Source organism: Triticum dicoccoides, chromosome 1B (genome assembly GCF_002162155.2).
Source record: "Triticum dicoccoides isolate Atlit2015 ecotype Zavitan chromosome 1B, WEW_v2.0, whole genome shotgun sequence".
In the NCBI taxonomy this organism is placed as follows: domain Eukaryota; kingdom Viridiplantae; phylum Streptophyta; class Magnoliopsida; order Poales; family Poaceae; genus Triticum; species Triticum dicoccoides.
The window spans coordinates 672,340,864-672,367,888 of NC_041381.1; the positions used below are offsets into that span (position 1 = coordinate 672,340,864).

The following is a 27,025-nucleotide window of genomic DNA, read 5'->3' on the forward strand; positions in this document are numbered from 1 at the left end:
AATGATTTGAACGATTTGAATTTTCCTTTCAAGTTCTCGTGGAAAATTAAAATTCCACCCAATAGTTCTCGTGGAAAGTTCTTGAGTGATTTGAATTTTTATCTGGTTTACTGTTCACAATAGTATCCCAACCATAGACAACCTGATGAAAAGGGGTTGGACAAGTAACAGAAATTGTGTTCCATGGCAAAGAGGAGTCACTAGATCACCTTTTTCTACATTGCTCTGTAGCTAAATTCACATGGAGTTTGTTGCAATGAACTTTTGATCTGAAACCTCCACTTGATAATATGGCCATTTTGTTTACCTCTTGGCTGTCTCAATATGGGAAAGAGGAAAAAATGATGCTCTCTGATGGCATTTCTGCTATGCTTTTGTCCATTTGGAACCGCAGAAAGGAAATCTGTTTTGAACGCAGAAGTATTCTGGATTCTTTTGTGATTATCCAGAAGGCTTGCTCTTTAATAAGCTCTAGGTCAATTTTATAGAAAAATCAGAAAAGGCGAAGGGAGCTGATATGGGGGGTAAGGCTGCTTGAACGAGTAACAGATGATATCTTGAACACTGCTAGAGGATGGCGCCCTGGAATTCTTAAGATTGCAGGTGGCTGAAGGAAGAATGGAAGTCTACCAAGGGGCCATTTCTAATGAAGCCATCTTGTGAGATACCTGAAGATGTTGTTTCATTATCTATGATGAGTTTAGCCTGCTTTTGGTCTGTACCATGTTTTGAGGAATGCCTTGCTTAAATCTTGAGGACTTTATGTCTGAAGCTAGTTTTAAGTTTGTTCTCTGTCTTTGTGACTGACTGCAAACTTACACTTGGTTGAACTTGAACACTTGAGTTGTTGGTTTTGCAGCTGTCGCTCAAGATCAAGCTCCACGCCTTCATCCTCTGGTCGTCGGCCGGCTTCCTGATTTCGGTCGGCGTGCTGCTGATCAGGTTCTCGAGCAACATGAAGAGCACCATGGCCCATGGCCGTCAGGGTCATCTTCTACTGCCACGTCACCACACAGGTCCCAGCATGGCCTTGGCCACAGCCGGCGCCACGCTGGCGATCACAAACTTCGAAAACACATTCAACTGGAAAAATACCCTCCCCCTCCTCCCCCCGCGTTGCTCCCGTGAGCAACGGGGGGAAACCCTAGCCGCCGCCGCTCCTAGTCCCCTCCCCTCCTCCACTCCCCTCGTCGCCGCCGCGCCCGCTGGCCGGGCTTTGCCCGGCCAGCAGCGGCGGCGGCGGGGCCTCTTCTCCTCCTCGAGCGGTGGTGGGCGACGCGGGACGGCCTCGTCGTTCGGGGACGCTGCGCTTCATGGGGTGCGGCGGCGCTGGTGGCTGCTGCCCCGACGTGGTGGGCTGCGTGGTGTGCCCCTGGAGGTGGCGATGGCGCGAGCCTGGCGGCGGCGGCAGCCCAAATCAGGTTTGGATCTGGTGGCTCTCCCTCGACAGGCGGCGCAGGGGCTGGCCTCGACCTGGCGTGGTCGTGGCGTTGGGAAGGGACCGCGGCAGCGTGTGGCGAGCTGCTACAGCGGCGGCTGCCGGTGGTGCGGTGGTCCCTCGGTGGATGGGCGCTCTGGAGGCCCTCTTTGGCGGCTGGGTACGGACGGGCCGGCGGCCCTTGCCGGTGGACGGGTGGCTGATGTTGCCCCGCGTGGAGCTGCGGGAGGCCGTGGTGGGGCATCAGGGGTGACGTGTGGGGAGGTTGCAGGGGGGATGGGTGGTCTCTCTACCTGTCACCGGCGCAGGGGGCGCTGGTCCGGACATGCTCCGCTCCTCTTCTCCCCATTTCCCCTACCTAGTGCTTCCGAGCTCCATATCGCTGTTCGGGGTAGTCCAGTCATCGGCGTCTCTGCTATGCTAGGGTTTTACCGGTTGGTTCCAAGTCCGTCCCTTTGTTGGTGTCTGGAGCGTTGGGATGCAGGGCGGCGGCCTTATTGGTGTGAGCGGCGTGCTCGTGGGCGGAGCTCGCGGCTCAGGTGCGGGCTAGTCTCCATGGTCGTGTGGGCGGCATGGCGGCTAGTGCTTGTCGATTGGTGGTTGTGATGCGGCGTCTGTCCCGAGGACTGGTCGCAACCTGTTTGGAGTCGGAGTGTGTTTTCCTGGGTGAATACCCAACCTGGCATTCTCAGGCCGACGAAAGCGTCGTCCGTGGACGTCGTGATCTTCTTGAAGGCTCCCTCGTGGTTACTCCATGTCCTCCATGGTGCCCCGGATGAAAATCATGATCCTCTGGATCGGGTGGTGGCGGCACTCCGGTGGCGTATCCTTCTTGAAGGCATCGCCTTGGGGCTCATAGATCGACAACGGGTAGCTTGGTCTTTTCTCGGTGGCTTGTTCCCGGTTGAGTGCTCCCTCGACTTCCTAGTGAGGCTTAGTGTCTATCTACTGTTTACTTGGATTTGTTGTGGGAGTGTTAGCTGCTTCTTAGCATCTTTGTACCTTGCCTGGGATGCGTGTGGTGTTGTATCACTCGTTGTAAGTTGGTTGTGGGCTTGTGGCTTTATATATAAAGCGGGGCGAAAGCCTTTTTTGGTAACACATTCAACAACACCCACCAGCGGATCGGCCTCGCCCTCTATGGCCTCATCTGGCTCCAGCTGCTCATCAGATTCCTCAGACCCGACAGGTTAGTTAGACACATAGACAAACACATTGATTTTCTATAAATGTTCCTTATGCAAGTGTGTGATGGTCTGTGATCTCTTGTTCTTCAGATGAACAGTCTTGCTAAGTCTTGCTATATCCGTGAGATCTTACATTAAGAGCAACTCCAATGGGGCGACCCATTTCGTCCGCCGCCGTTCATTTGGGTCGGCGCGGACAGAAAAGTCGGCCCAACGCGCCGACCCAAACGGACGCGCGTCCGCTTTCGTCCGCCTGCCGACCCATTCCCGACCCATTTTTGAGCCGGATTTGCGTGGGCGCGGCAGATGGACGCGCAAGTGCTCGCGCTCCCTCCTCCCCGCACGCGCACAACCTCCACCGCCTACTTCATCGCCGATGCCGCTGGCCATTTTTTCCGATGAAAAAGGATACATTGATAGTTCTTGCGTACACAGATAAAATAAAAATCAACTACTCATCGGGTTCCGACTCTGACTCGGTAATGTTCTCCTCTAACGTCTGAATATAGGCGTCAGCAGCCTGCTCATCCACGAAGTCCCACCCCGATGTTTCTCGCAGCTTCAATCTCAACTGAGCGGCCTGCTTCCGCGCATGCTTGCCCTCCCGATAGGTGGCTCGCTCTGTCCTCCTCGCCTTCCTCTCCATCCTCCTCTGCGCATAGAACTGATGTTCGTTGATGATGTCCTGCGGGAAGCGTTCGCGCCACACCACCAAGGCTTGCATGTCCATCTCGGCGATGGCGATGCGACGTTGGCGCCTTCGGTGGACGCGACGACCCTCGTCGGTGAAAAGCCGTGGGAGAGGCGCCAGATCCTGCGCCCGCTGGCTCGACACGTCAGAAAATTGATCTCCCGACTAGGCCGCCGGAGGCGCTGATACGTCTCTAACGTATCTATAATTTTTGATTACTCCATGCTACTTTGTCTACTGTTTTGGACTATATTGGGCTTTATTTTCCACTTTTATATTATTATTGGGACTAACCTATTAACCGGAGGCCCAGCCCAGATTTGCTGTTTTATGCCTATTTCAGTGTTTCGAGGAAAAGGAATATCAGACGGAGTCAAAACGGAACGAAATCAACTGGAGAAGTTATTTTTGGAAGGAAAGCCACCCGATGGACTTAGAGTGCACGTCAGGAGATACGGGAGGTGCTCACGAGGGTGGAGGGCGCGCCCCCTGCCTCGTGGGGCCCCCGTAGCTCCTCCGATGTACCCCCTACACCCATATATACTCTTGTACCCTAAAACTTCTAGAACAGAAGATAGATCGGGAGTTCCGCTGCCGCAAGCCTCTGTAGCCACCAAAAACCTCTCGGGAGCCCGTTCCGGCACCCTGCCGGAGGGGGAACCCATCACCGGTGGCTATCTTCATCATCCCGGCGCTATCCATGATGAGGAGGGAGTAGTTCACCCTCGGGGCTGAGGGTATGTACCAGTAGCTATGTGTTTGATCTCTCTCTCGTGTTCTCTCTCTCGTGTTCCCTCTATGGCACGATCTTGATGTATCCCGAGCTTTGCTATTGTAGTTGGATCTTATGATGTTTCTCCCCCTCTACTCTCTTGTGATGAATTGAGTTTCCCCTTTGAAGTTATCTTATCGGATTGAGTCTTTTATGAGAACACTTGATGTATGTCTTGCGATCCACTTGATGTATGTTTTGGTGATCAACTTGCGGGTTTCATGACATTGGGAACCTATGCATAGGGGTTGGCACACGTTCTTGACTCTCCGGTAGTAGCTTTGGGGCACTCTTTGAAGTACTTATATGTTGGTTGGATGAATCTGAGATTGTGTGATGCATACCGTATAATCATGCCCACGGATACTTGAGGTGACAATGGAGTATCTAGGTGACATTAGAGTTTTGGTTGATTTGTGTCTTAAGGTGTTATTCTAGTACGAACTCTTTTATAGATCGATCCGAAAGAATAACTTTGAGGTGGTTTCGTACCCTACCATAATCTCTACGTTTGTTCTCCGCTATTAGTGGCTTTGGAGTGACTCTTTGTTGCATGTTGAGGGCTTGTTATATGATCTATCTATGTTATTATTGTTGAGAGAACTTGCACTAGTGAAAGTATGAACCCTAGGCCTGGTTTCCTATCATTGCAATACCGTTTACGCTCACTTTTACCACTTGTTACCTTGCTGTTTTTATAATTTCATATTACAATTACCTTTATCTACTATCTATTTTGCACTTGTATCACCATCTCTTCGCCGAACTAGTGCACCTATATAATTTACCATTGTATTGGGTGTGTTGGGGACACAAGAGACTCTGTTATTTGGTTGCAGGGTTGCTTGAGATAGACCATCTTCATCCTACGCCTCCTACGGATTGATAAACCTTAGGTCATCCACTTGAGGGAAATTTGCTACTGTCCTACAAACCTGTGCACTTGCAGGCCCAACAACGTCTACAAGAAGAAGGTTGTGTAGTAGACATCAAGCTCTTTTCTGGCGCCGTTGCCGGGGAGGTTAGCGCTTGAAGGTATATCTTTAGATCTTGCAATCGAATCTTTTTGTTTCTTGTTTTAGCACTAGTCTAGTTTATAAAAGGAAATTACAAAAAAATGGAATTAAGTTTGTCTCATACGCTTCATCTTTTTAATATCTTTCGTGAGTATGATGGAAAAGAAAATTGTACCAAAGTGTTAGAAGAAGAATGCATTAAATTGTTTGGCACTAAATCTTTGAATGATGAGCATGATTGCAATGTTGTTAGTACGAATTCTTTGAATATCCATAGTACTAATGATGATTGTACTAGTTATGATGAAAATGTCTCGTATAAGCATGTTGATTTTTGTGGAGTAGATTGGATTTGCATGGACATACCAAATAGGGAAGATAGATATTGCAAGAGGCATAAGTACTTAGAAACTAAATTGTTGCAAGAAAGGCTAGATGTTTTTGTTGAATATTTAAATTATATTGGCCGTACTTGTGGACTTTGCAATGAAAGTGGTCATTTAGCTATCCGATGCAAATTGTTTCACGATCTAATCATGTCCAAAAATTGTGATGAGTTGATTTCCCTTTCAAATTATAATGAACTTAGCTTGCTTATGGGTTATGAAGAAATGAAATGTTTAACCAACTATCTCCCAGATTTTGCCCGTTATAAACTTCTTGGTTTTGATCAGGAGGAAATTTATATGTATTGTGCGGAGAATTGCATTGAAAATCCTTATATTGCCAATTACCTAAAGAAAAGAAAGCAAATGGAAGATGATGAGAATACTAATGAAAGGGGAGAGGCTTCCCAATCTCCTCCTATTATTTCTTATGATGAATCAGGTAATGAGGAGGAGCTTTCTATTCAGCCAATCTCATCAATAAGGAGCTCAAAGAGGAAGGTTGAACCTACACATAATGTGAAGAAGAAAAAGAAAAGAAGGAGAAACAAAGGTAGAAAGGTATCCCTCCCAAGTGATGTTGCTCCTACTACTCATTGTGATGATGATAATTGCTATACTATTGGTGCTATCAATATTTTTAATGATGAGAGTGATTATGCTTATGATATGAAAGGGCCCAAGCTTGGGGAAGCTATGTTTGATTGGGATGAGATATTTGAGAATATATTTGCTGGAATTAATGTTTGTCCCAAGCTTGGGGAAGCTATGTTTAATGAAGATGATATTTTTAGCATCCCAAGTTTTGATATGCAAAGTTGTTATGATGATAGCATGCCTCCTACCTATGATGATTATATTTATGAAAGTGGATTTGTAAGAGTGTCAACTTTATTTAGTGATTCCACTATCTTGGGAGAGGTTTCAATCGATTATGATGAGAACGAAGTTGCTACTTATGATGATTATTGTGACGAAATTTATGCTATAAAAAGTAGTGATGATTATATCTATAAAACTTGTCATGATTATGATTACCCTTTTTCATAACATTACTCTTTTAATGTGGAAACAATTTTTAGTGTTCAAGTCTCTTATGATACTCTCACTATTCCGAATGAGAAGAATTGTGCTTATGTGGAGAGTAGTAAATTTTCTATGCTAGTAGATCATGAAAAGAATGCCCTAGGTGATGGTTATATTGTTGAATTCATTCATATTGCTACTGAAAATTATTATGAGAGAGGAACATATGCTTGTAGGAATTGCAATAATGTCAAGTTTCCTCTCTATTTGCTCAAAGTTTTGAAGCTATGCTTATTTTACCTTCCTATGCTTGTTGATTATTGTTCCCCTAAGTTGTTTGCTCACAAAATCCCTATCCATAGGAAGTGGGTTAGGCTTAAATGTGCTAGTCATATGCTTCATGATGCTCCCGTTATGTTTCAATTCTTATCTTTTATGTGAGCATCATTGTCATCATCATGCCTAGGTAGAAAGGCATTAAAGAAAAGCGCTTGTTGGGAGACAACCCAATATTTATCCTTACTGTTTTTGTGTGTCCACATGATTATGCTACTGTAGCAATCATGTTTTATAGCTTTTGTTTCAATAAAGTGCCAAGTAGAACCTTTGGGAAGACTTGGGTGAAGTTTATATGATCTTGCTGTGAAAAACAGAAACTTTAGCGCTCACGAGATTAGCTGCCATTTTTTTTACTGGAAAGTGCTTTTAGTTTGATTATTTTTGCAGTTCATTAATAGACAAATTGCTCAGGTCCAGCAATTTATTTCATTATTTTTGGGGTTCGAGAAGTATACGTTTGATACAGATTACTACAGACTGTTCTGTTTTTGACAGATTCTGTTTTCTATATGTTGTTTGCTTATTTTGATGCATCTATGGCTAGTATTAAGTGGTATGAACCATATAGATGTTAGAATACAGTAGATATTACACCAATATGAATTTAGAATGAGTTAGAGTTATTACAGTACCTAAGTGGTGGTTTTATTTTCTTATACTAACGGAGCTTACAAGTTTTGTGTTGAGTTTTGTGTGGTTGAAGTTTTCAAGTTTTGGGTAAGGATTCGATGGACTATGGAATAAGGAGTGGCAAGAGCCTAATCTTGGGGATGCCCAAGGAACCCCAAGGTAATATTCAAGGACAACCAAGCAACTAAGCTTGGGGATGCCCCGGAAGGCATCCCCTCTTCCGTCTTTGTTCATCGGTAACTTTACTTGAAGCTATATTTTTATTCGCCACATGATATGTGTTTTTGCTTGGAGCGTCATTTTCTTTTGTTAGTTTTGCTTTCTGTTAGTTAGAATAATGTTTTGCATATTTAGTTTCAATAAAAAAGTCAAGGATAGCCTTTGCCATGCTTATTTTGCTAGTTTGCATGTTGCTGTTTGAAAACAGAAAGTTTACCGCTGTTGCAAAAATTCCCTAAAAAAGTCAGAGAATGGTATAACATTGAACCTTTTTGCATATTAATCTATGATAAATTTATTACAGTGGGAATTTTAGTTCATAATTTTTGGAGTCAGGGAAGTATTGATACCCTTGCATTCTTTACAGACTGTACTGTTTTGGCAGATTGCTGTTATGGTTGCATTGTTTGCATATGTTTGCTTGTTTAATGATTCTGTTTGAGGATGGGAGTATTAAATATTCAGAGGCATTTAGTATTCAATGTTGAATAATAATTTTAGTGATTTGTTACAGTAGAAAATGATAAGGTTTTGCACTGGTTTATACTAACCTATCTCACGAGTTCTTGCACTACAAGAAACTTGTTAATACATGACGGTCTTGGTCCGTCACAGAGTAGTCAAAAATTGTCATGCGTACCCATCCATGACGGATTTGGAATCCGTCATGTATATCGCGTCATAATTTCCCATCATACCTTCCCTGACGATTCTTGGCCATCATGGATCTGCCCCAGGCCCGCCCGGCCCAAACTAGGATGTGACGGAACAATCCATCACCGATTTACATGACGTGGAAGCAATGATGGCGTCTATGTGGATCTGACATGGAGGCAACATGCATGGCCCATGTAGTGACCAGCCCAATTAGGGGTTTTGCCCAATAATTTTGTTCGAGTAAAACCGATTAGATGTCCATCTTTGTCCTGCCCAGCTTGTTTTCTTGACGCAGAATAATTTACAAAGGCAACCAAATTATATTCATTCAAATAATAGCACTCGTTCACAAGACAATTACAGATTTCCAACAAAAAACAAAATTTAATATCAAAATATCAGAAGCATATCTAGAACACACTATAAGCATTTTTTAAATTTTCAAATAAACATGACTAAAATGCACTACTAGTTTATCTTAATCTCCAACAGTACACCACCACTTCCAGGCAGCTATTCGGGCCCAAGTAATTCCAGCTAAAAAACTTCAATCTCCAGTGACATAGACTAATTGCCAAAGCTGCAAAAAATTCAACACATACAAAATTATAGTAAGTTATAACAACTAACTCCCAATGAATAGAGTAACAATATTAGTTGATTTTCCAAGCAATCTAGATATAACCACACCCGTGAATTGTGAAGAACAATAATATATGTTGGAAGAGAAAAACGCATGCATTCTCCAATTACAATAAATCATAGTCTTCATGGCATACAAGGTAAATAATTATCTCTGCGCAAACTTCAGTATGAGATGGGACAAGGAATTGAGAGAGAGAGCAAATGTTGAAATTTTATACATGCCACTTCCTGATTATTGTCTTTACAATAAAATTAATATAAGGGATAGTATTATAAAAAGGGTACAAGATAATGAACCAACTAAATTAATACCATGTTAACAATGTAACCATTAGTTAATGATATGCAAAATAATATTAACATGATTTTCTAAATGGATCTTAGTTGCTTTCTGTAAAGAGCCCTCACATGAAAATGTATTTAGTAAATCATTCAAGGGAATATACGTAGGTGTCATTTTGTTTCCTTTAGTACATAACATTTTAGTTTAACTTAGCACACCATTGTTTAATTATTCTTTTCAGCAGGCTTTCACCAATGACGTGGTGTGAATAATACGAGAAATAGAGAAATAACACTGAAATTGTGAGACTAAACAAATGCACTATGTACCAGATCAAACACTCTTAAATCAAAACAAAAAATATACCATCTATTATTAATATTAAAGAAAAGCACTCAATCTTCACTTCATCGCTCCTTCAGATTACAAATCTGTGTACACGCATTTCTGGAAATACAATAGTACAAAATTCATCATCTCTGGTGTAATAAGCGAAAAAACACTCAGCATCAATGAAATTGTTGCTTGCAAACCCAAAGAAGGGAAAACAGAAGAGTTAATCATACAACTATATTAAGAAGTCAAGTAATAATTGAATGAGACATCAAGGCAGTAATGAAGCCTTGATGTTCCCTCGACAAGGTTTCGATATATACCATATTATTTTGGTACAATTTCGTTAAATACCACATAAAAAATAGCATATACTTGATAAATTGAGTAGGTGATAATTTTTCTTAACTAAAAACTAACACCACCAACACTCATTCCAATTCTGTAGCACAAACAGTAAGGTATTTACCCAAACTGTACCACTCTAAGCTAGCGCAAACACTTGCATGCTTTAATGTTCATTCTGTAGTAGCACACTAGCTTGCGGCACAGGGCCACCAAGCCTTTACGGAGGAGCACTGTACAAGTACGCACATCACTTGCATGCACAAATGACTCCTATGTAGCAGACTAGTAGTAGCACACTTGCTCTTGGCAACTAACTTTAATATGTTCACTGTTGGTCTAATGCGTATATGATGACCCAGTCACTATATATTGCAGACAAACACATCATCCCAGGATGATTGGGGTTGTATGATTTTTGTATGATAAGCATCAACAACAAATGGAAGTTAGTTTTTACCGTCTTCTTGTTTACACCTAGTTGTGCCCACGTGATGACTTAAGCAACTCCTCCAAGGTTCCATAGCCACCTGTCAAATTAACTGAATGTCAAAACACTTGTTGAAGAACTGTATTCAGAAATTTCTTTCACTTATGGAAGAATTGTACATGTACTTAGTAAAGCAATAAAAGCATCAACAAAACCAAGCCATTTCGCACTTCCCCTCATGTATGCCAGAAACAACTCTATAGGAGCATGGATCAGGGATAGTAAGAAACTAAGCATCCAGCTGTAATATAACTTGACCTACATGATCACCTAATACCAATAGGAGCATGGATCAAGTTTGATCTAGTAAACAACAGTATAAACCTGACGGGTGGCAGTAATGTACTACTAAACAGTAGTGCTCCCCCAGCCAGCTTGTTGCAGCTCGGCAGAGTGAGGACCCAACACTCCCCAACCCCACAAGACCCGGAGCAAGAAACTAACAGTAGGGTGACATTGATATCTATCAAGCCTCTACAGATTTGGTAAATATAACAAACAAATTTAAGTTGCTGATGCAATACAAGTCAAATAAAAAATGTTGCAGATTGGTTTGTGGGGATTGAACACCAAACCAATTTCATTTTCAATTTTAGGAATGCACATACAAACTGAAGTAAACCAAATCCCCCAATAATGTGTGTCAAATGTTGTCCAAACTGAAACTCAACTACAGGTATCCCTCTCCTATGTTACAACCAAACTACATGGCAGGATTGGATCGGATTGGACCAACCCAAATCAGAACAGCTAGCTAGCAAGGAAGGGAAGGGGTCGTCCTTCTCTTACCACCACCGTGGTTGTACGTGCTGAAGAAGTCGCGTACATATCTCCAAGGACGTCATGGAACGCGAGATGCACTGCAGATCATGAGAAGGAATGCCTCTTCCCTGCCTCGCTCGTCACATATCAGCTGCTGTAGGATGACCCACCCCATGGATGCCATGGGAGGAGCGCAGCCTGGTGGATCTGGGAGGAAGGGGGAGTATGTGAGGCGAGGTTGAACAATCTGAAGGAGACCGAAACCCTAGCCATGGGTTGGAGAGGGATGGATGGGTTGGGGGTTCAGTGGATCTGGCAACTCCCGGTGCTGCGAGGTGAGAGCAGGGGAGTTGGAGGGCCGGTGGCGAGTTGTTGGAGGAGGGAGGCGAAGAGGGGGAGGGTGACGGCGATGTGAGACGATGGGGAACGGGAGGGGGCTGTGGAGGGAGAGAGAGGAGGGTGTTAGGGTTAGATTTTTATAGCAGGGGCAGTTAGCCGGGCTTTAGCGGGCTTTGGCGGGCTTGCGGGGCTGTACCAGCCCATCCATGACAGTTTCTAAAAATGTCACAGGAAATCCGTCATGAATTAACAGGTTTCTTGTAGTGTTGTTGAGTTTGTTGTGAATGAAGCTTTTAATAAAAAGAGAAACCATGATAAGATAGGAATTAAGGAGACACAAAAGTTCAAGCTTGGGGATGCCCAAGGCACCCCAAGATAATATTTCAAGAGGTCTCAAGCATCTAAGCTTGGGGATGCCCCAGTAGGCATCCCACCTTTCTTCTTCGACAACTATCGGTTAGTTTCGGTTGAGCCTAAGTTTTTGCTTCTTCGCATGAGTTGTGCTATCCTTGCAATGTAGTTTTCTTTAGCTTTGCTTGCTGTTTGAATAAAGTATCAAGATCTGAAATTATTAATTGGGAGAGTCTTCACATAGCTGCATAATTATTTAGCTACTCATTGATCTTCACTTATATCTTTTGAGCGTGATAATTTTTTGCTCTAGTACTTCACTTATATCTTTTAGAGCATGGTGGTGGATTTGTTTTAAAGAAACTATTGATATCTCATGCTTCACTTAGATTATTTTAAGAGTCATTAATAGCATGGTAATTTGCTTAATGTTAATATACTTGGTATTCAAGATATGTGAAACTTTCTTTTGAGTGAATTGAATACTAAGATAAGTTTGATGCTTGATAATTGTTTTGAGATATGGAGGTGATAATATCAAAGCAATGCTAGTTGGGGTGATTATGAATTTAAAGAATGCTTGTGTTGATGTTTGTGATTCCCGTAGCATGCACGTATGGTGAACCGCTTTGTGATGAAGTCGGAGCACAATTTTATTTATTGATTGTCTTCCTTATGAGTGGCAGTCGGGGACGAGCGATGGTCTTTTCCTACCAATCTATCCCCCTAGGAGTATGCGTTTAGTGCTTTGGTTTTTGATGACTTCTAAATTTTTGGAACAAGTGCATGAGTTCTTTTGATTAATGTTGAGTCCATGGATTATACGCACTCTCACCATTCCACCTTTGCTAGCCTCTCTAATACCACGCACTTTTCGCCGGTATCATACACCTACCATATACCTTCCTCAAAATAGCCACCACCTACCTATCATGGCATTTCCATAGCCATTCCGAGATATATTGCCATGCAACTTTCCACCGTTCCGTTCATATGACACACATTACTTTCGTCATATTGCTTTTTGCATGAACATGTAGTTGACATTGTATTTGTGGCAAGGACACCTTCATAATTTTCATACATGTCGCTCTTGATTCATTGCATATCTCGGTACACCGCCGGAGGCATTCATATAGAGTCATATCTTGTTCTAAGTATCGAGTTGTAATTGTTGAGTTGTAAGAAAAATAAAATTGTGATGATCATCATTATTAGAGCATTATCCCAGTGAGGAAAGCATGATGGAGACTATGATTCCCCCATAAGTCGGGATGAGACTCCGGACTTTATAAAAAAATAAAAGAGGCCAAAGTAGCCCAAATAAAAAAGAGGCCAAAGAAGCCCACCAAAAAAAGAGAAAGGAAAAAATATATGAGATAAAAAGAGAGAAGGGACAATGCTACTATCCTTTTTCCACACTTGTGCTTTAAAATAGCACCATGATCTTCATGATAGAGAGTCTCATATGTTGTCACTTTCATATACTAGTGGGAAATTTTCATTATAGGACTTGGCTTGTATATTCAAATGATGGGCTTCCTCAAAAGTGCCCTAGGTCTTCGTGATCAAGCAAGTTGGATGCACACCCACTTAGTTTCTTTTGTTGAGCTTTCATATACTTATAGCTCTAGTGCATCCGTTGCATGGCAATCCCTACTCACTCACATTGATATCTATTAATGGACATCTCCATAGCCCATTGGTACGCCTAGTTGATGTGAGACTATCTTCTCCTTTTGGTCTTCTCCACAACCACCATTCTATTCCACCTATAGTGCTATGTCCATGGCTCACGCTCATGTATTGCATGAAAGTTGAAAAAGTTTGAGATTTCTAAAGTGTGAAACAATTGCCTGGCTCGTCATCGGGGTTGTGCATGATTAAATATTTTGTGTGATGAAGATAGAGCATAGCCAGACTATATGATTTTGTAGGGATAACTTTCTTTAACCATGCTATTTTGAGAAGACATGATTGCTTTAATTTGTATGCTTGAAGTATTATTACTTCTATGTTAATATGAACTTTTGTCTTGAATCTTTCGGATCTGAATATTCATGTCACAATTAAGAAGATTTACATTGAAATTATGCCAAAGTATCACTCCGCAGCAAAAATTCTTTTTTATCATTTACCTACTCGAGGACGAGCAGGAATTAAGCTTGGGGATGCTTGATACGTCTCCAACGTATCTATAATTTTTGATTACTCCATGCTACTTTGCCTACTGTTTTGGACTATATTGGGCTTTATTTTCCATTTTTATATTATTATTGGGACTAACCTATTAACCGGAGGCCCAGCCCAAATTTGCTGTTTTATGCCTATTTCAGTGTTTCGAGGAAAAGGAATATCAGACGGAGTCAAAACGGAACGAAATCAACTGGAGAAGTTATTTTTGGAAGGAAAGCCACCCGATGGACTTGGAGTGCAGGTCAGGAGATACGGGAGGTGCTCACGAGGGTGGGGGGCGTGCCCTCCCCCCTGGGCGCGCTCCCTGCCTCGTGGGGCCCTCGTAGCTCCTCCGACGTACCCCCTGCACCCATATATACTCTTGTACCCTAAAACTTCCAGAACAGAAGATAGATCGGGAGTTCCGCCACCGCAAGCCTCTGTAGCCACCAAAAACCTCTCGGGAGCCCGTTCCGGCACCCTGTCGGAGGGGGAACCCATCACCGGTGGCCATCTTCATCATCCCGGCGCTATCCATGACGAGGAGGGAGTAGTTCACCCTCGGGGCTGAGGGTATGTACTAGTAGCTATGTGTTTGATCTCTCTCTCGTGTTCTCTCTCGTGTTCCCTCTATGGCACAATCTTGATGTATCCCGAGCTTTGCTATTGTAGTTGGATCTTATGATGTTTCTCCCCCTCTACTCTCTTGTGATGAATTGAGTTTCCCCTTTGAAGTTATCTTATCGGATTGAGTCTTTTATGAGAACACTTGATGTATGTCTTGCGATCCACTTGATGTATGTTTTGGTGATCAACTTGCGGGTTTCGTGACATTGGGAACCTATGCATAGGGGTTGGCACACGTTCTTGACTCTCCGGTAGTAGCTTTGGGGCACTCTTTGAAGTACTTTTATGTTGGTTGGATGAATCTGAGATTGTGTGATGCATATCGTATAATCATGCCCACGGATGCTTGAGGTGACAATGGAATATCTAGGTGACATTAGGGTTTTGGTTGATTTGTGTCTTAAGGTGTTATTCTAGTATGAACTCTTTTATATAGATGAATCCCAAAGAATAACTTTGAAGTGGCTTCGTACCCTACCATAATCTCTATGTTTGTTCTCCGCTATTAGTGACTTTGGAGTGACTCTTTGTTGCATGTTGAGGACTTGTTATATAATCTATCTATGTTATTATTGTTGAGAGAACTTGCACTAGTGAAAGTATGAACCCTAGGCCTTGTTTCCTATCATTGCAATACCGTTTACGCTCACTTTTACCACTTGTTACCTTGCTGCTTTTATAATTTCAGATTACAATTACCTTTATCTACTATCTATTTTGCACTTGTATCACCATCTCTTCGCCGAACTAGTGCACCTATACAATTTACCATTGTATTGGGTGTGTTGGGGACACAAGAGACTCTTTGTTATTTGGTTACAGGGTTGCTTGAGAGAGACCATCTTCATCCTACGCCTCCCACAGATTGATAAACCTTAGGTCATCCACTTGAGGGAAATTTGTTACTGTCCTACAAACCTGTGCACTTGCAGGCCCAACAACGTCTACAAGAAGAAGGTTGTGTAGTAGACATCAGGCTCCACACCGCTGAGTCGTACGCGCGGGCCGCCTGCTCTGCGGTGTCGAAGGTGACGAGGATGAGGCGTTTCTTGCCAAACAAGATCTCGGCGGAGAAGGCGACGGAGGGGCGCTCGCGGACTCCGCGAAAATCCGAAGCGCCGAGGATGCGCAACGACATGGTGGCGCACATGCGGCGAGGTTAGTGAGAGGGGGCAAGACGAGTGGGCGGCAGACTGACTGTGGGGAGCGCCTTTCTTATAACAAGCGCCGGCCGCGGCGCGCCAAAACAAGCGCGCGAACATTTCCCGCGCTCTGGAGCTCCAAAGCCAGCGCGCGTTATGACGATTTTCCCCCGCGCGCGTGAACCTTTCCCGCGCGCTGGCATGGCCGCTGGCAATGATCTAAAGCGCGCGCGGTCATGAAATGGGTCGGCGCGTTGGGCGCGCTGCCGACCCAAATCCAAAAGAGGGCGGATGCCGGATGGGCGGCCGACCCAAACGGACAAAAAGCGGACAAAAACGCCATCCGTTTGGGTCGGCCCATTGGAGTTGCTCTAAGATTCGTGTAAAATTTTCATTTTAGTTTTTTGCATATCTCTTGCATGTTTTGTCACTTGACTGAGACTTGGTTAAATCTCAGTCGGAGACCTAGCCACACCCTCAGATAAAAGTATGTGATGAAGGCGAGGAGCCGAGGAGCATGTGGTACCTGGTGCACTGGCCAGACGAACCGGGACAAATGAGTCCAGACGAACCGGGACCAATGCCCACAAGGCCCCGGCCGGCCCCCTGGACTCATGAACCGGGTCTAATTAATGCCCTCCATGGGTCCTGGTTCGTGAAGAACCGAGACTAATGGGCTGGCCAGGCACGAACAAAAGCCCTGTTTTCTACTAGTGTGGCTGCTGGGGGTGGCGGTGTGCGTGGTCGGGGTGGCCAATGTAGGGATGTAAGTGGCAAATAAATGGCGTCCACAATCCCCTTTAGTTAGTTTTTATTAGCTTGATAGTTCATTTTCTTCAAACAAATAAAAAACTTTTTTAACTATCATGATCATAAGTGAATTTTAAACGGACCGGTTGACATCCCTAGCCAATGTCTACATCGGCCTCCACACGTACCGGGAGAGGACCGGCAGGAGCATCAGGCTCTGTACGGCGCCCAGCACTCCTCACCACCGAGGTCTCCGCCGTGGCGCTCATCTACCTTCTCAAGGACAGGTGGAAACACGTCGTGCGGCAAGAAGAGGTGGCCGCCGGTGACGGAGACGTCATACCCGCCCAACGACACATGTCGTGATGCCGTAGCATGATGATGGCGGATGGAAGCTCACTTGGGCAAATGCAACACCGATCTATACAGTTCATGAGCTGGAACTAAAATAGTTAGAAGAGGAAGATCATAGACTGAAGCTGCAGATTGCACAGCTTTTCAAGCGCGTAGATAGATACTTCCTCGGAATTACTCGTCCAACAAATGAATGTATCTAGATGTATTTTAGTTGTAGGTACATCCATTTTTATCCATTTTTGTGAAAAGTAATTCCGAACGGAGGGAGTACAACACTACGCGGATTGCATGAGCATGACCAATAAGAGATTTATGTATAAACTAACTTCTTATATATGCCAAGTAGGCAACCATTCAGTTCACGGTACCCATAGAGTGATACATCTCAACACTACAACACGGTCGCTAATTGAAGGCATTTTGGTAAGGGCATTTTCTTTAAATGCCTCAAATTCATGTTTAAGAAGGTGTTTTGAACAATCTGCCTTAAAATCATCTTTAACTTAAGGCATTTTTGGAAAACACCTCGGATTGTATGAGCTTTGGAGGCATTTTTGGGAAACGCCTCGGACTGTATGGAGCTTTGAAGGCATTTTTGAGGAGTGCCTCAATTTGATAGAGATTTTGAGGCTATTTTTCAAAGCGCCTGCTAATTGATTGATGCGTTTCTCAAAATTGAAACTGCAACTCTGGCTTGAAGGGTAGGTTGGTTGCCCGTACGTGGGGCTGTTGCCGACGCCGTCGGCATGTAGGGGACCTCGCCGCCACGGGATGCTCGTCTAGACTAGGAGATGCGGCGAGTCCGCCGGTATTGCGGCTGGTCCGGAGCAGGTCGGTGAGCTGCTGTTGCGCTCATGCATTACACGGAGAGGGTGGGTAAAACAGGTGCTGTTCTTTGTAGATTTTGTGTGCAACGATCCAGCGACAGCGAAGACTCCTGGGAATCGAAGATATAAACACTAGCTGTCGACGACGGCTCGCCATAGTCGGCCATCTGCTAGCTCTTGTCGTTCCTTGTTAGAAACAAAATTTAACGTGGATGTTATGAGCACGGTTTTTTGTAGCTCGAGCTCCACGGTACCCTGTATCGTGGCCGTCCATGATAGACTCAGATGCCTGAGGATGTATGCATATTTAAGCTGTAGACAGAAGCAATGTCAGATAATTATCAGAGGGTGCTGACCCGTGCTCGCATGCAGCTCTCACACAATCCCTCACATGCTGCTCTGTCTTTGTTTTCTCTCTCACAGCGCATCTCTCTCCTTTTCTCTCTCAACTGTCACAGCGGTCACATCTCTCTCTCCCTTGTCTGCGCCTCTCACATCACCTCTCTCTCTTCCTTTCTCTCTCACACACAGCAGCACCCTCTCTCTCTTGTCTCTCACATGCCGCTCCCTAACAAAGTCCCTCTCTCTCTTCTCTCTCATATGCACGTTATTCTCTTACACAACCTACTCAAAACAGTCTTGTCTCTCTCTAAAATGATTCTCTCTCACACATAAAAGTTCTCTCTGGTAGAAATTCTTCCTCTCTCATGCCTCTTGACTTTTTTGAGTGGTTTTCCATGCAAAGTTTTAGGAAAGAGAGAGGGAGACGTTGAGTTGTTCTACAGAATTCTAGAGTTGACAGGTGAGGGGATTGGCCTGATGCACATGTCGGCAATAGTAGCCTGCTACCTATGCACTGTAGGTAGCAGAAAGTATTCGCTAGCATGTGAGGGTCAAATCGCTCTGCTAAATAGCACTGCTAACCTCTGCTGCGGCACTGCCAGTGTCACACATCCCATAGAACATGAACGGTTAAGATAGTACCGTGTAGCTCTCGTCCTCCACAACAACTTTCCAGGATGTTATCTTAGGTGGGACAGTCGAATCTAATGGAGCAAGTCTTGTGAAGTTTTGTCGCAGCATCGGCCAGCGACGTTGACGAAGACGAGCTCTAATAACTGCCGTTTCATTAGTCCCATACCGCTTCTTGACAAAGATTCTGACCTCCTTAAAAGGATGGGGTGTGCACTGTGTTTCACTAACCAGCTATACAAGAATACATCGTGTGCTAATGGTCCAGTCCGCTCCCTGTGCAAGGGAAGAGGTGGGCCCGTTCTTGAAAAAATGAAGAGGGGGAGATAGGATAAGCTAGCCTGGTAGAGGGAGGGGGGCCGTTCCTGTAAATAGTAAAATGAGACCCACATCTTGCGGTCGCGCGCGTTTTAGTGTAAACTGGCGATATATCGAGAATTGATGGAGAACTCGTTAGATTGGAGAGGGACGACCACACGGGGCATTTCGTGTTGGTAGGATTCGAAGGCAAGACTTGGTACATATGGTTCATGTGTTTTGACAGTGTTGTTGGTTTAGTGCACGAGAATAATGCTTTCTCGCATGTCAATGTTGCCCTTGTTTTGTGAGTGACTTGCCTGATATGGTTCATGTGTTGCCTACGCAGGTGTTTTGACAGTGTGTTGTTGGTTTATTGTAGGACAGTATTGCCTCTCCTATGTCAATGTTGCCTTGTTTTTTGTGATGACTTGCCTGATATGGTTTGTGTGTCGCCTACAAAGGTGGTTCGAAAGTGTGTTTTGATTTAGTGCAGGACAGTAATGATTTAGCAATGGAAAATGTACATGTGATTTTTTTTTGTGTGTGCGTGAGGTAGAAAGTAATTCAGTAAAGGGAGGTTAATAGGGTGGCCCTATAATTGGCCCTATTTTGTAGGACAGTTTTAAGCATTTCACGAGAATTTATTCTGTGATTTTTTGTTATAGGTGCCTTGATTTGTTTCAGATTCTATAGAAAATGTAGAGGGAGGGTAATAGGGCCAATTATAGGATAGTTTTGTAATATAGTGAAAATCAGATAGTTTTGTGCATCATACGACCTGTTGATATGAAGTCACAATGGTGGTCAATCCTTTTTCCACACAAAAACAGTGCCAAAAATAGCTTCTTTTTTGTTTTCAGCAAGGCAACTCAAATGCAAAGCTTGGGCAATTCATGAAGCTATACAAGCAACTACAACCATACGCCTCAGGCAACACATGAGCAAAATACACAAAACAAACTAGGGGGGTAACTATGCATTAGTGAGCAATACAAATTTCAATCATAGGCAAGTTGACCCCATGCAGAAGCAAGTACTATTGTACATTTTAGCTACATAGAGACTAATCATAGGCAAGTTCAGATTCAACACCAAATTTATTTTATAAAAAAACTAGGCAAGTAGGAACTTTTGCATTGAGCAAGAAATAGGTAAACATTAGGCAAGTCCAGCATCCAGAAACAAATTAGGCATTTTATCTCTTTTTGTACTGTTATAAGCAATTTAGTGTCACTATCAAGCAACTAAGACATATGTTTGAAGCAAATTAGTGACATGTTTCAAGCAAAATTAGGTACTTGTTGATGGGCTAAGAAACACACAACCAGTAGGCATGTCCAAGTTCTTAAAGTTCGAAGATAGGGGGGAGGTGGGTGTGGTTCAAAACCTGTAGTTAAATTGCAGTTATGAAGGTGAGTAAGGAAGGCCCTTTCTTCTGGCGGTATCCCTTGGTGTGATCGCAAATACTTAGTCAAACATGGCTTGTCAATCAACGGATGGTTGTGCTCGCTAACAAAGTAGATCACCTCCCATCTGCCATCTATTACCTTCACAATCATCTTAGATTTGCAACCAGTTTGCATAATTTTATCTCTTTTTCGTTTCTTGCTCCTCTTTTTGCCCTTACTATCATCATCAAGAAAGACAATAGCCTCATCTTCATTATCATCTTTTGCTTGCTCAACAATGTCATCTAGCACGGGAATCTTTTCTGCCCCTCCGTCATCAACATCAGACTTTCAAAACTTGTTGCAAACAAACTGTTGTTTTATCAACTCCCCGGTTTTCATATCCTTCCTTGAACTATTCATTTTGATTGAAAAACCCATTTGCAAGGAATATGCATTGTAATGCACCTTAGCATCTTCCAATGTGTCGAACCTCATGCACACGTAAGGCTCCTTGGGCTGTGACCAAGCTTCATTATCATTTTCAGCACCCAAACCATTACCAACAGTTCCACCGGTATCACCTGCAGCACCTGTGCCATCAAGGGTATGAGCATCACTCCCAGCTGCTACAGCTGTAGGTACTTGTGTACTGCCCGGAGCACGCCCCCCATGACTTGACTGCCCATCTCTCTCCATTGCTTCTGTAGCAGCACCATCAACTCTTTGCATGATAGGGGGATTAGGTGATTCCGCCACAAATTCTGCATTTCCAGCAGCATGTTGTGTACAGTACAATGGATCATCATTATTTTCAGCTGGTTCCTCATTCAGGTCAATCATTGTCAACCTGTTTATTTATTTCAATATGGGAAAAATTAAAGCAAGTCAGCACAGGGATGTAAGCAAGTAGCACAGTAAATACAGGCAAGCCAATAGCACAGCTACCCAAGCACACAAAAATAGCTCAATCATGTTCAACCTGTGCATTTTTTCAACCAGAAAAATTAAAGCAATTTACGTTGTTGAGGCAAGCTAGTACCACACCAAACTCAGGCAAGCAAACAACACAGCAACGCAAGCACACCAGAGTCACAAGATAGCATTCATTTTGTGTTTTTAAGGATGCAATTGAACATAACCAGGCAATTCAAAGTGCACTATCAGGCAATCCAAATCATATAACCAGGCAAGTCAAACTATATATGTCAGGCAATATATTATTTTCAGGAAATGCATGTTTTTTTTGTACTAATGAATCATGTTTGTACATATAACAGAGGCTTGTTTTTTGTGTTTCATAATATATTTTCTTATTTTGTTTTTCTTAAATGCAGGCAACATTGATTTTGGGGAAGCAAAGCATCCTGCCATAGAAATGCTACTTTGAACTGTCTTCAGAATGGAACTCACTACCAAATCAGAGAGATTAGAGCATGTTTAGTGTTAGGAAAAACTCAAGTTAGCAGTTATGGGCATGATCGCTCTTTTATATTCAGACTATTTCTGCTTTCAGTACCTATGTTTTTGTGTTAGAAAGAACTTAAGTTGACAGTTTTAGGTTTCATCTTTATAGCAGCAAGCTTTTTGTTTGGTTTGGATATGCTCAGTATGTTTTGAAGTAACGTTTTGCAGTTGATAGTTGTTGGTATATGGTTTTTCTTGTTTTTTCCCTTCTTTTGCAGGATGCAATACTAATAAATTTGCAACTGCATCTTGGCAACTTTCCAACCTTTCTTGGATCATGGTGAAGGATATGTTGTAACAAAGGTAAATCGTACTACACAACTGTCTCTTGTTTTTTAGTTGCAATTTTTAGTTACATTTATTCTTCTAGTGTTTTTTTTACTATTGAAACCAAGGAATAATGGAAACAAATGACCAAGAGGAATCTTTTTCTAGCTTCTTCAAGAGTTTCCTTGACATCATTAGCTTAATCCTATAATGCAAGTTGCTCCAATCAGCCATTTGTTTTTTGTCCACATGCTCCAAAAAGATCCGCTAGGGCGAAAAAGCCTTGTTTTTTGCCTTTTTTTCCATAGTGATCTCAGTATTCATCATGTTATAATTGTCTTATAAGTTTCAAAAGTGTTCATGATTTGCCATGTCATAAGTTTCCAAAGTTGTGTGCATACATATACTTAGTTGCCTCATTATAGCACTGTTTTTGCTCAAACAGAATGTCTAATTTGCCAATAACATTTTCATAAGCAATTAATAGAACTGAAACACATCAGAAATAGATCATAATCATCATAGCACTGTTCCCCCCCTAGTGTTTTTGTCTACAGATTACAAATGTGTTCATATGCAACAGATTTGCAAACAGAATTTGAAAACTGGCAAGAACTATCACTTAGGGTGCACAACACTACTAAATTTGCCCAACCAGGGGGCTGAAACTTGCCTAAACATCAAACTAAACATGCTTAACATCACATCTTTTTTACACAATGTTTTGCACAACTACAGCCTTGTACAAATCATGGGGAAAGAGGAGGGGGATCTGGAAGTGAGCTAAAATCTGACCTTTTTGCCTTGATTTTTTTGCCTTTTGCAAGGCAATCAGGAACGAGGCACCTTGATTTTGCCTAGAGAAGAAACACTAATGGAGCCGCCATTGGAGGGCTGTGAAGGTTTTCTGGATCTGGAAGAGGTGAGGGGAAGGGGCTTGCTGTCCTTGTTGGCTTGGGACAGAAGAAGACGGGGCTGGGGGTTAGGTGAGGAGAAAAGAAGGGGAAAAGAAGACACGCAGGGGTGGGGGAGGGATCGGGCGAAGGGGAGGACCAGGTGATTTTGCCCCTCGATAGTTGGTTGCGGGAATCGGGAGAAGGGACCGGATGCTTTCCTATCCTAGGGTGGCTGCCAGGAAAGGTGGAAAGAAACTTACTATATTTGGGGTGGCTGCCAGGAAATGGTAAGGAGCACCCGTCTGCTCCCTAGACGCGTCCTACCAAATAACCAAACTGAGTTCCTCGCAGCTTGTTCAGTTGCCGAGGCATTTTAGTCTCAGTGAAAAACTACGCCTTGGAAGCGAGCTTGGCAATGAGCTCTTTCACAATGGAGAGATCGGTCACAGCTATGTGCTCCCACTCACTGGTCGCCATGATTAATTGCAAGTCTTCAGCAGACTGGACTTTTAGAAACTCCAGGCAGGCCTCCTTGAGTCCATGGCAATGGTGCTGCGCTGACAGACCAAGGATGGCCGTCACCGAGCTCAAATCTATGTGCCTCCACAGCCTCTGTTCGCACATCGACTTGAGCCAATGGAGATCATACCTATCCGCCGCTGCAAGCAGGAGTTGCAGCCACCTAACCTCATCGGCTCCACCTCCTTCTACTTCTGCTTCCCCTTCCGCCTCCATCTTGGGCATCGAGTCAGTGTAGATGAAACTGAGCAAGGCCTTGAACACATTCGGTTCCATATCTTGTATCTGTATGGCACCAGCTGTAGAAATCCCCTCCTTCATGGGGCCGAAGAGCTCCGCCATGAAGACGGCAGAATGTGACGCGACAATGTTCCGGTGAACAGCAAAACTCTCGTGGCCGACCTCGAAAACCACATCGGCGCCAACCTTGGTCGCAAAGAGATGGTTCAGGTGCTCGCTTATGTTAGATGGTGGCACCTCGATCAAGGGATTTTATAATGCCTTCTAACATCATCCGTGTAGTAGTGCAAGAACCACAATGATAGTTTGCAATTTCCAAAATACTATTACCAAATAACCAAACTGAATTCCTCGCAGCTTGTTCAGTTGCCGATGCATTTTAGTCTAAGTGAAAACCTACGCTTTGGAAGCGATCTTGGCAATGAACTCTTTCACAATGGAGAGATCGGTCACAGCTATGTGCTCCCACTCACTGGTCGCCATGATTAATTGCAAGTCTTCAGCAGACTGGACTTTTAGAAACTCCAGGCAGGCCTCCTTGAGTCCATGGCAATGGTGCTACGCTGACAGACCAAAGATGGTCGTCACCGAGCTCAAATCTATGTGCCTCCACAGCCTCTGTTCGCACATCGACTTGAGCCGATGGAGATCATACCTATCCACCGCTGCAAGCAGGTGTTGCAGCCACCTAACCTCATCAGCTCCACCTCCTTCTACTTCTGCTTCCCCTTCCGCCTCCATCTTGCGCATCGAGTCGGTGTAGATGAAACTGAGCAAGGCCTTGAACACATTCAGTTCCATATCCTGTATCTGTATGGCACCAGCTGTAGAAATCACCTCCTTCATGGGGCCGAAGAGCTCCGCCATGAAGACGGCGGAACGTGCCGCGACAATATTCCGGTGAACAGCAAAACTCTCGTGGCCGACCTCGAAAACCACATCGGCGCCAACCTTGGTCGCAAAGAGATGGTTCAGGTGCTCGCTTATGTTAGATGGTGGCACCTCGATCAAGGGATTTTATAATGCCTTCTAACATCATCCGTGTTGTAGTGCAAGAACCACAACGATAGTTTGCAATTTCCAAAATACTATTACCAAATAAACAAACTGAATTCCTCGCAGCTTGTTCAGTTGCCGAGGCATTTTAGTCTAAGTGAAAAACTACGCTTTGGAAGCGAGCTTGGCAATGAACTCTTTCACAATGGAGAGATCGGTCACAGCTATGTGCTCCCACTCACTGGTCGCCATGATTAATTGCAAGTCTTCAGCAGACTGGACTTTTAGAAACTCCAGGCAGGCAACCTTGAGTCCATGGCAATGGTGCTGCGCTGACAGACCAAGGATGGCCGTCACCGAGCTCAAATCTATGTGCCTCCACAGCCTCTGTTCGCACATCGACTTGAGCCGATGGAGATCATACCTATCCGCCGCTGCAAGCAGGTGTTGCAACCACCTAACCTCATTGGCTCCACCTCCTTCTACTTTTGCTTCCCCTTCCACCTCCATCTTGGGCATCAAGTCGGTGTAGATGAAACTGCGCAATGCCTTGAACACATTCGGTTCCAAATCCTGTATCTGTATGGCACCATCTGTAGAAATCCCCTCCTTCATGGGGCCGAAGAGCTCCGCCATGAAGACAGCGGATGAATCTGAAGACAATGTTCCGGTGAACAGCAAAACTCTCGTGGTCGACCTGTTGGGGAACGTTGCAGAAAATAAAAATTTCCTACGGTTTCACCAAGATCAATCTATGAGTTCATCTAGCAACGAATGAGAGGAGTGCATCTACATACCCTTGTAGATCGAGCGGAAGCGTTCAAGGGAACGAGGTTGAGGGAGTCGTACTTGTCGTGATCCAAATCACCGGAGCTCCTAGCGCCGAACGGACGGCACCTCCGCGTTCAACACACGTACGGTCAAGGAGACGTCTCCTCCTCCTTGATCCAGCAAGGGGAAAGGAGAGGTTGATGAAGATCCAGCAGCACGACGGCGTGGTGGTGGATGCAGCAGGGATCCCGGCAGGGCTTCGCCAAGCGTCTGCGAGAGGGAGAGGTGTAGCAAGGGGGAAGGGAGGCGCCAAGTGCAAGGGTGCGGCTGCCCTCCCTCCCCCCTCTTTATATAGGGCCCCTAAGGGGGCGCCGGCCCTAGGAGATGCAATCTCTTAGGGGGGGGGGGCGGCGGCCAAGGGGGTGGCTTGCCCCCCAAGGCAAGTGGAGGCGCCCCCCACCCCTAGGGTTTCCAACCCTAGGCGCATGAGGTTCCAAGGGGGGGCGCACCAGCCCACTAGGGGCTGGTTCCCCTCCCACTTCAGCCCATGGGGCCCTCCGGGACAGGTGGCCCCACCCGGTGGACCCCCGGGACCCTTCTAGTGGTCCCGGTACAATACCGGTGACCCCCGAAGCTTTCCCGATGGCCGAAACTCGACTTCCTATATATAATTCTTTACCTCCGGACCATTCCTGAACTCCTCGTGACGTCCGGGATCTCATCCGGGACTCCGAACAACTTTCGGTTTACTGCATATTCATATCTCTACAACCATAGCGTCACCGACCTTAAGTGTGTAGACCCTACGGGTTCGGGAGATATGCAGACATGACCGAGACACCTCTCCGGTCAATAACCAACAGCGGGATCTGGATACCTATGTTGGCTCCCACATACTCCTCGATGATCTCATCGGATGAACCACGATGTCGAGGATTCAAACAACCCTGTATACAATTCCCTTTGTCAATCGGTACGTTACATGCCCGAGACTCGATCGTCGGTATCCCAATACCTCGTTTAATCTCGTTACCGGCAAGTCACTTTACTCGTACCGTAATGCATGATCCCGTGACCAGACACTTGGTCACATTGAGCTCATTATGATGATGCATTACCGAGTGGGCCCAGAGATACCTCTCCGTCATACGGAGTGACAAATCGCAGTCTCGATTCATGCCAACCCAACAGACACTTTCGGAGATACCCGTAGTGCACCTTTATAGTCACCCAGTTACGTTGTGACGTTTGGTACACCCAAAGCATTCCTATGGTATCCGGGAGTTGCACAATCTCATGGTCTAAGGAAATGATACTTGACATTTGGAAAAACACTAGCTAAACGAACTACACGATCTTTGAGCTATGCTTAGGATTGGGTCTTATCCATCACATCATTCTCCTAATGATGTGATCCCGTTA

General features: G+C 44.4%; 1 pseudogene; it reads right to left on the reverse strand.

Annotated features, from left to right (window-relative positions):
- Nucleotides 1-744: 744 nt before the first annotated feature.
- The window catches only part of LOC119350878, a 59,763-nt pseudogene continuing 33,482 nt past the window's right edge, over nt 745-27,025 (reverse strand).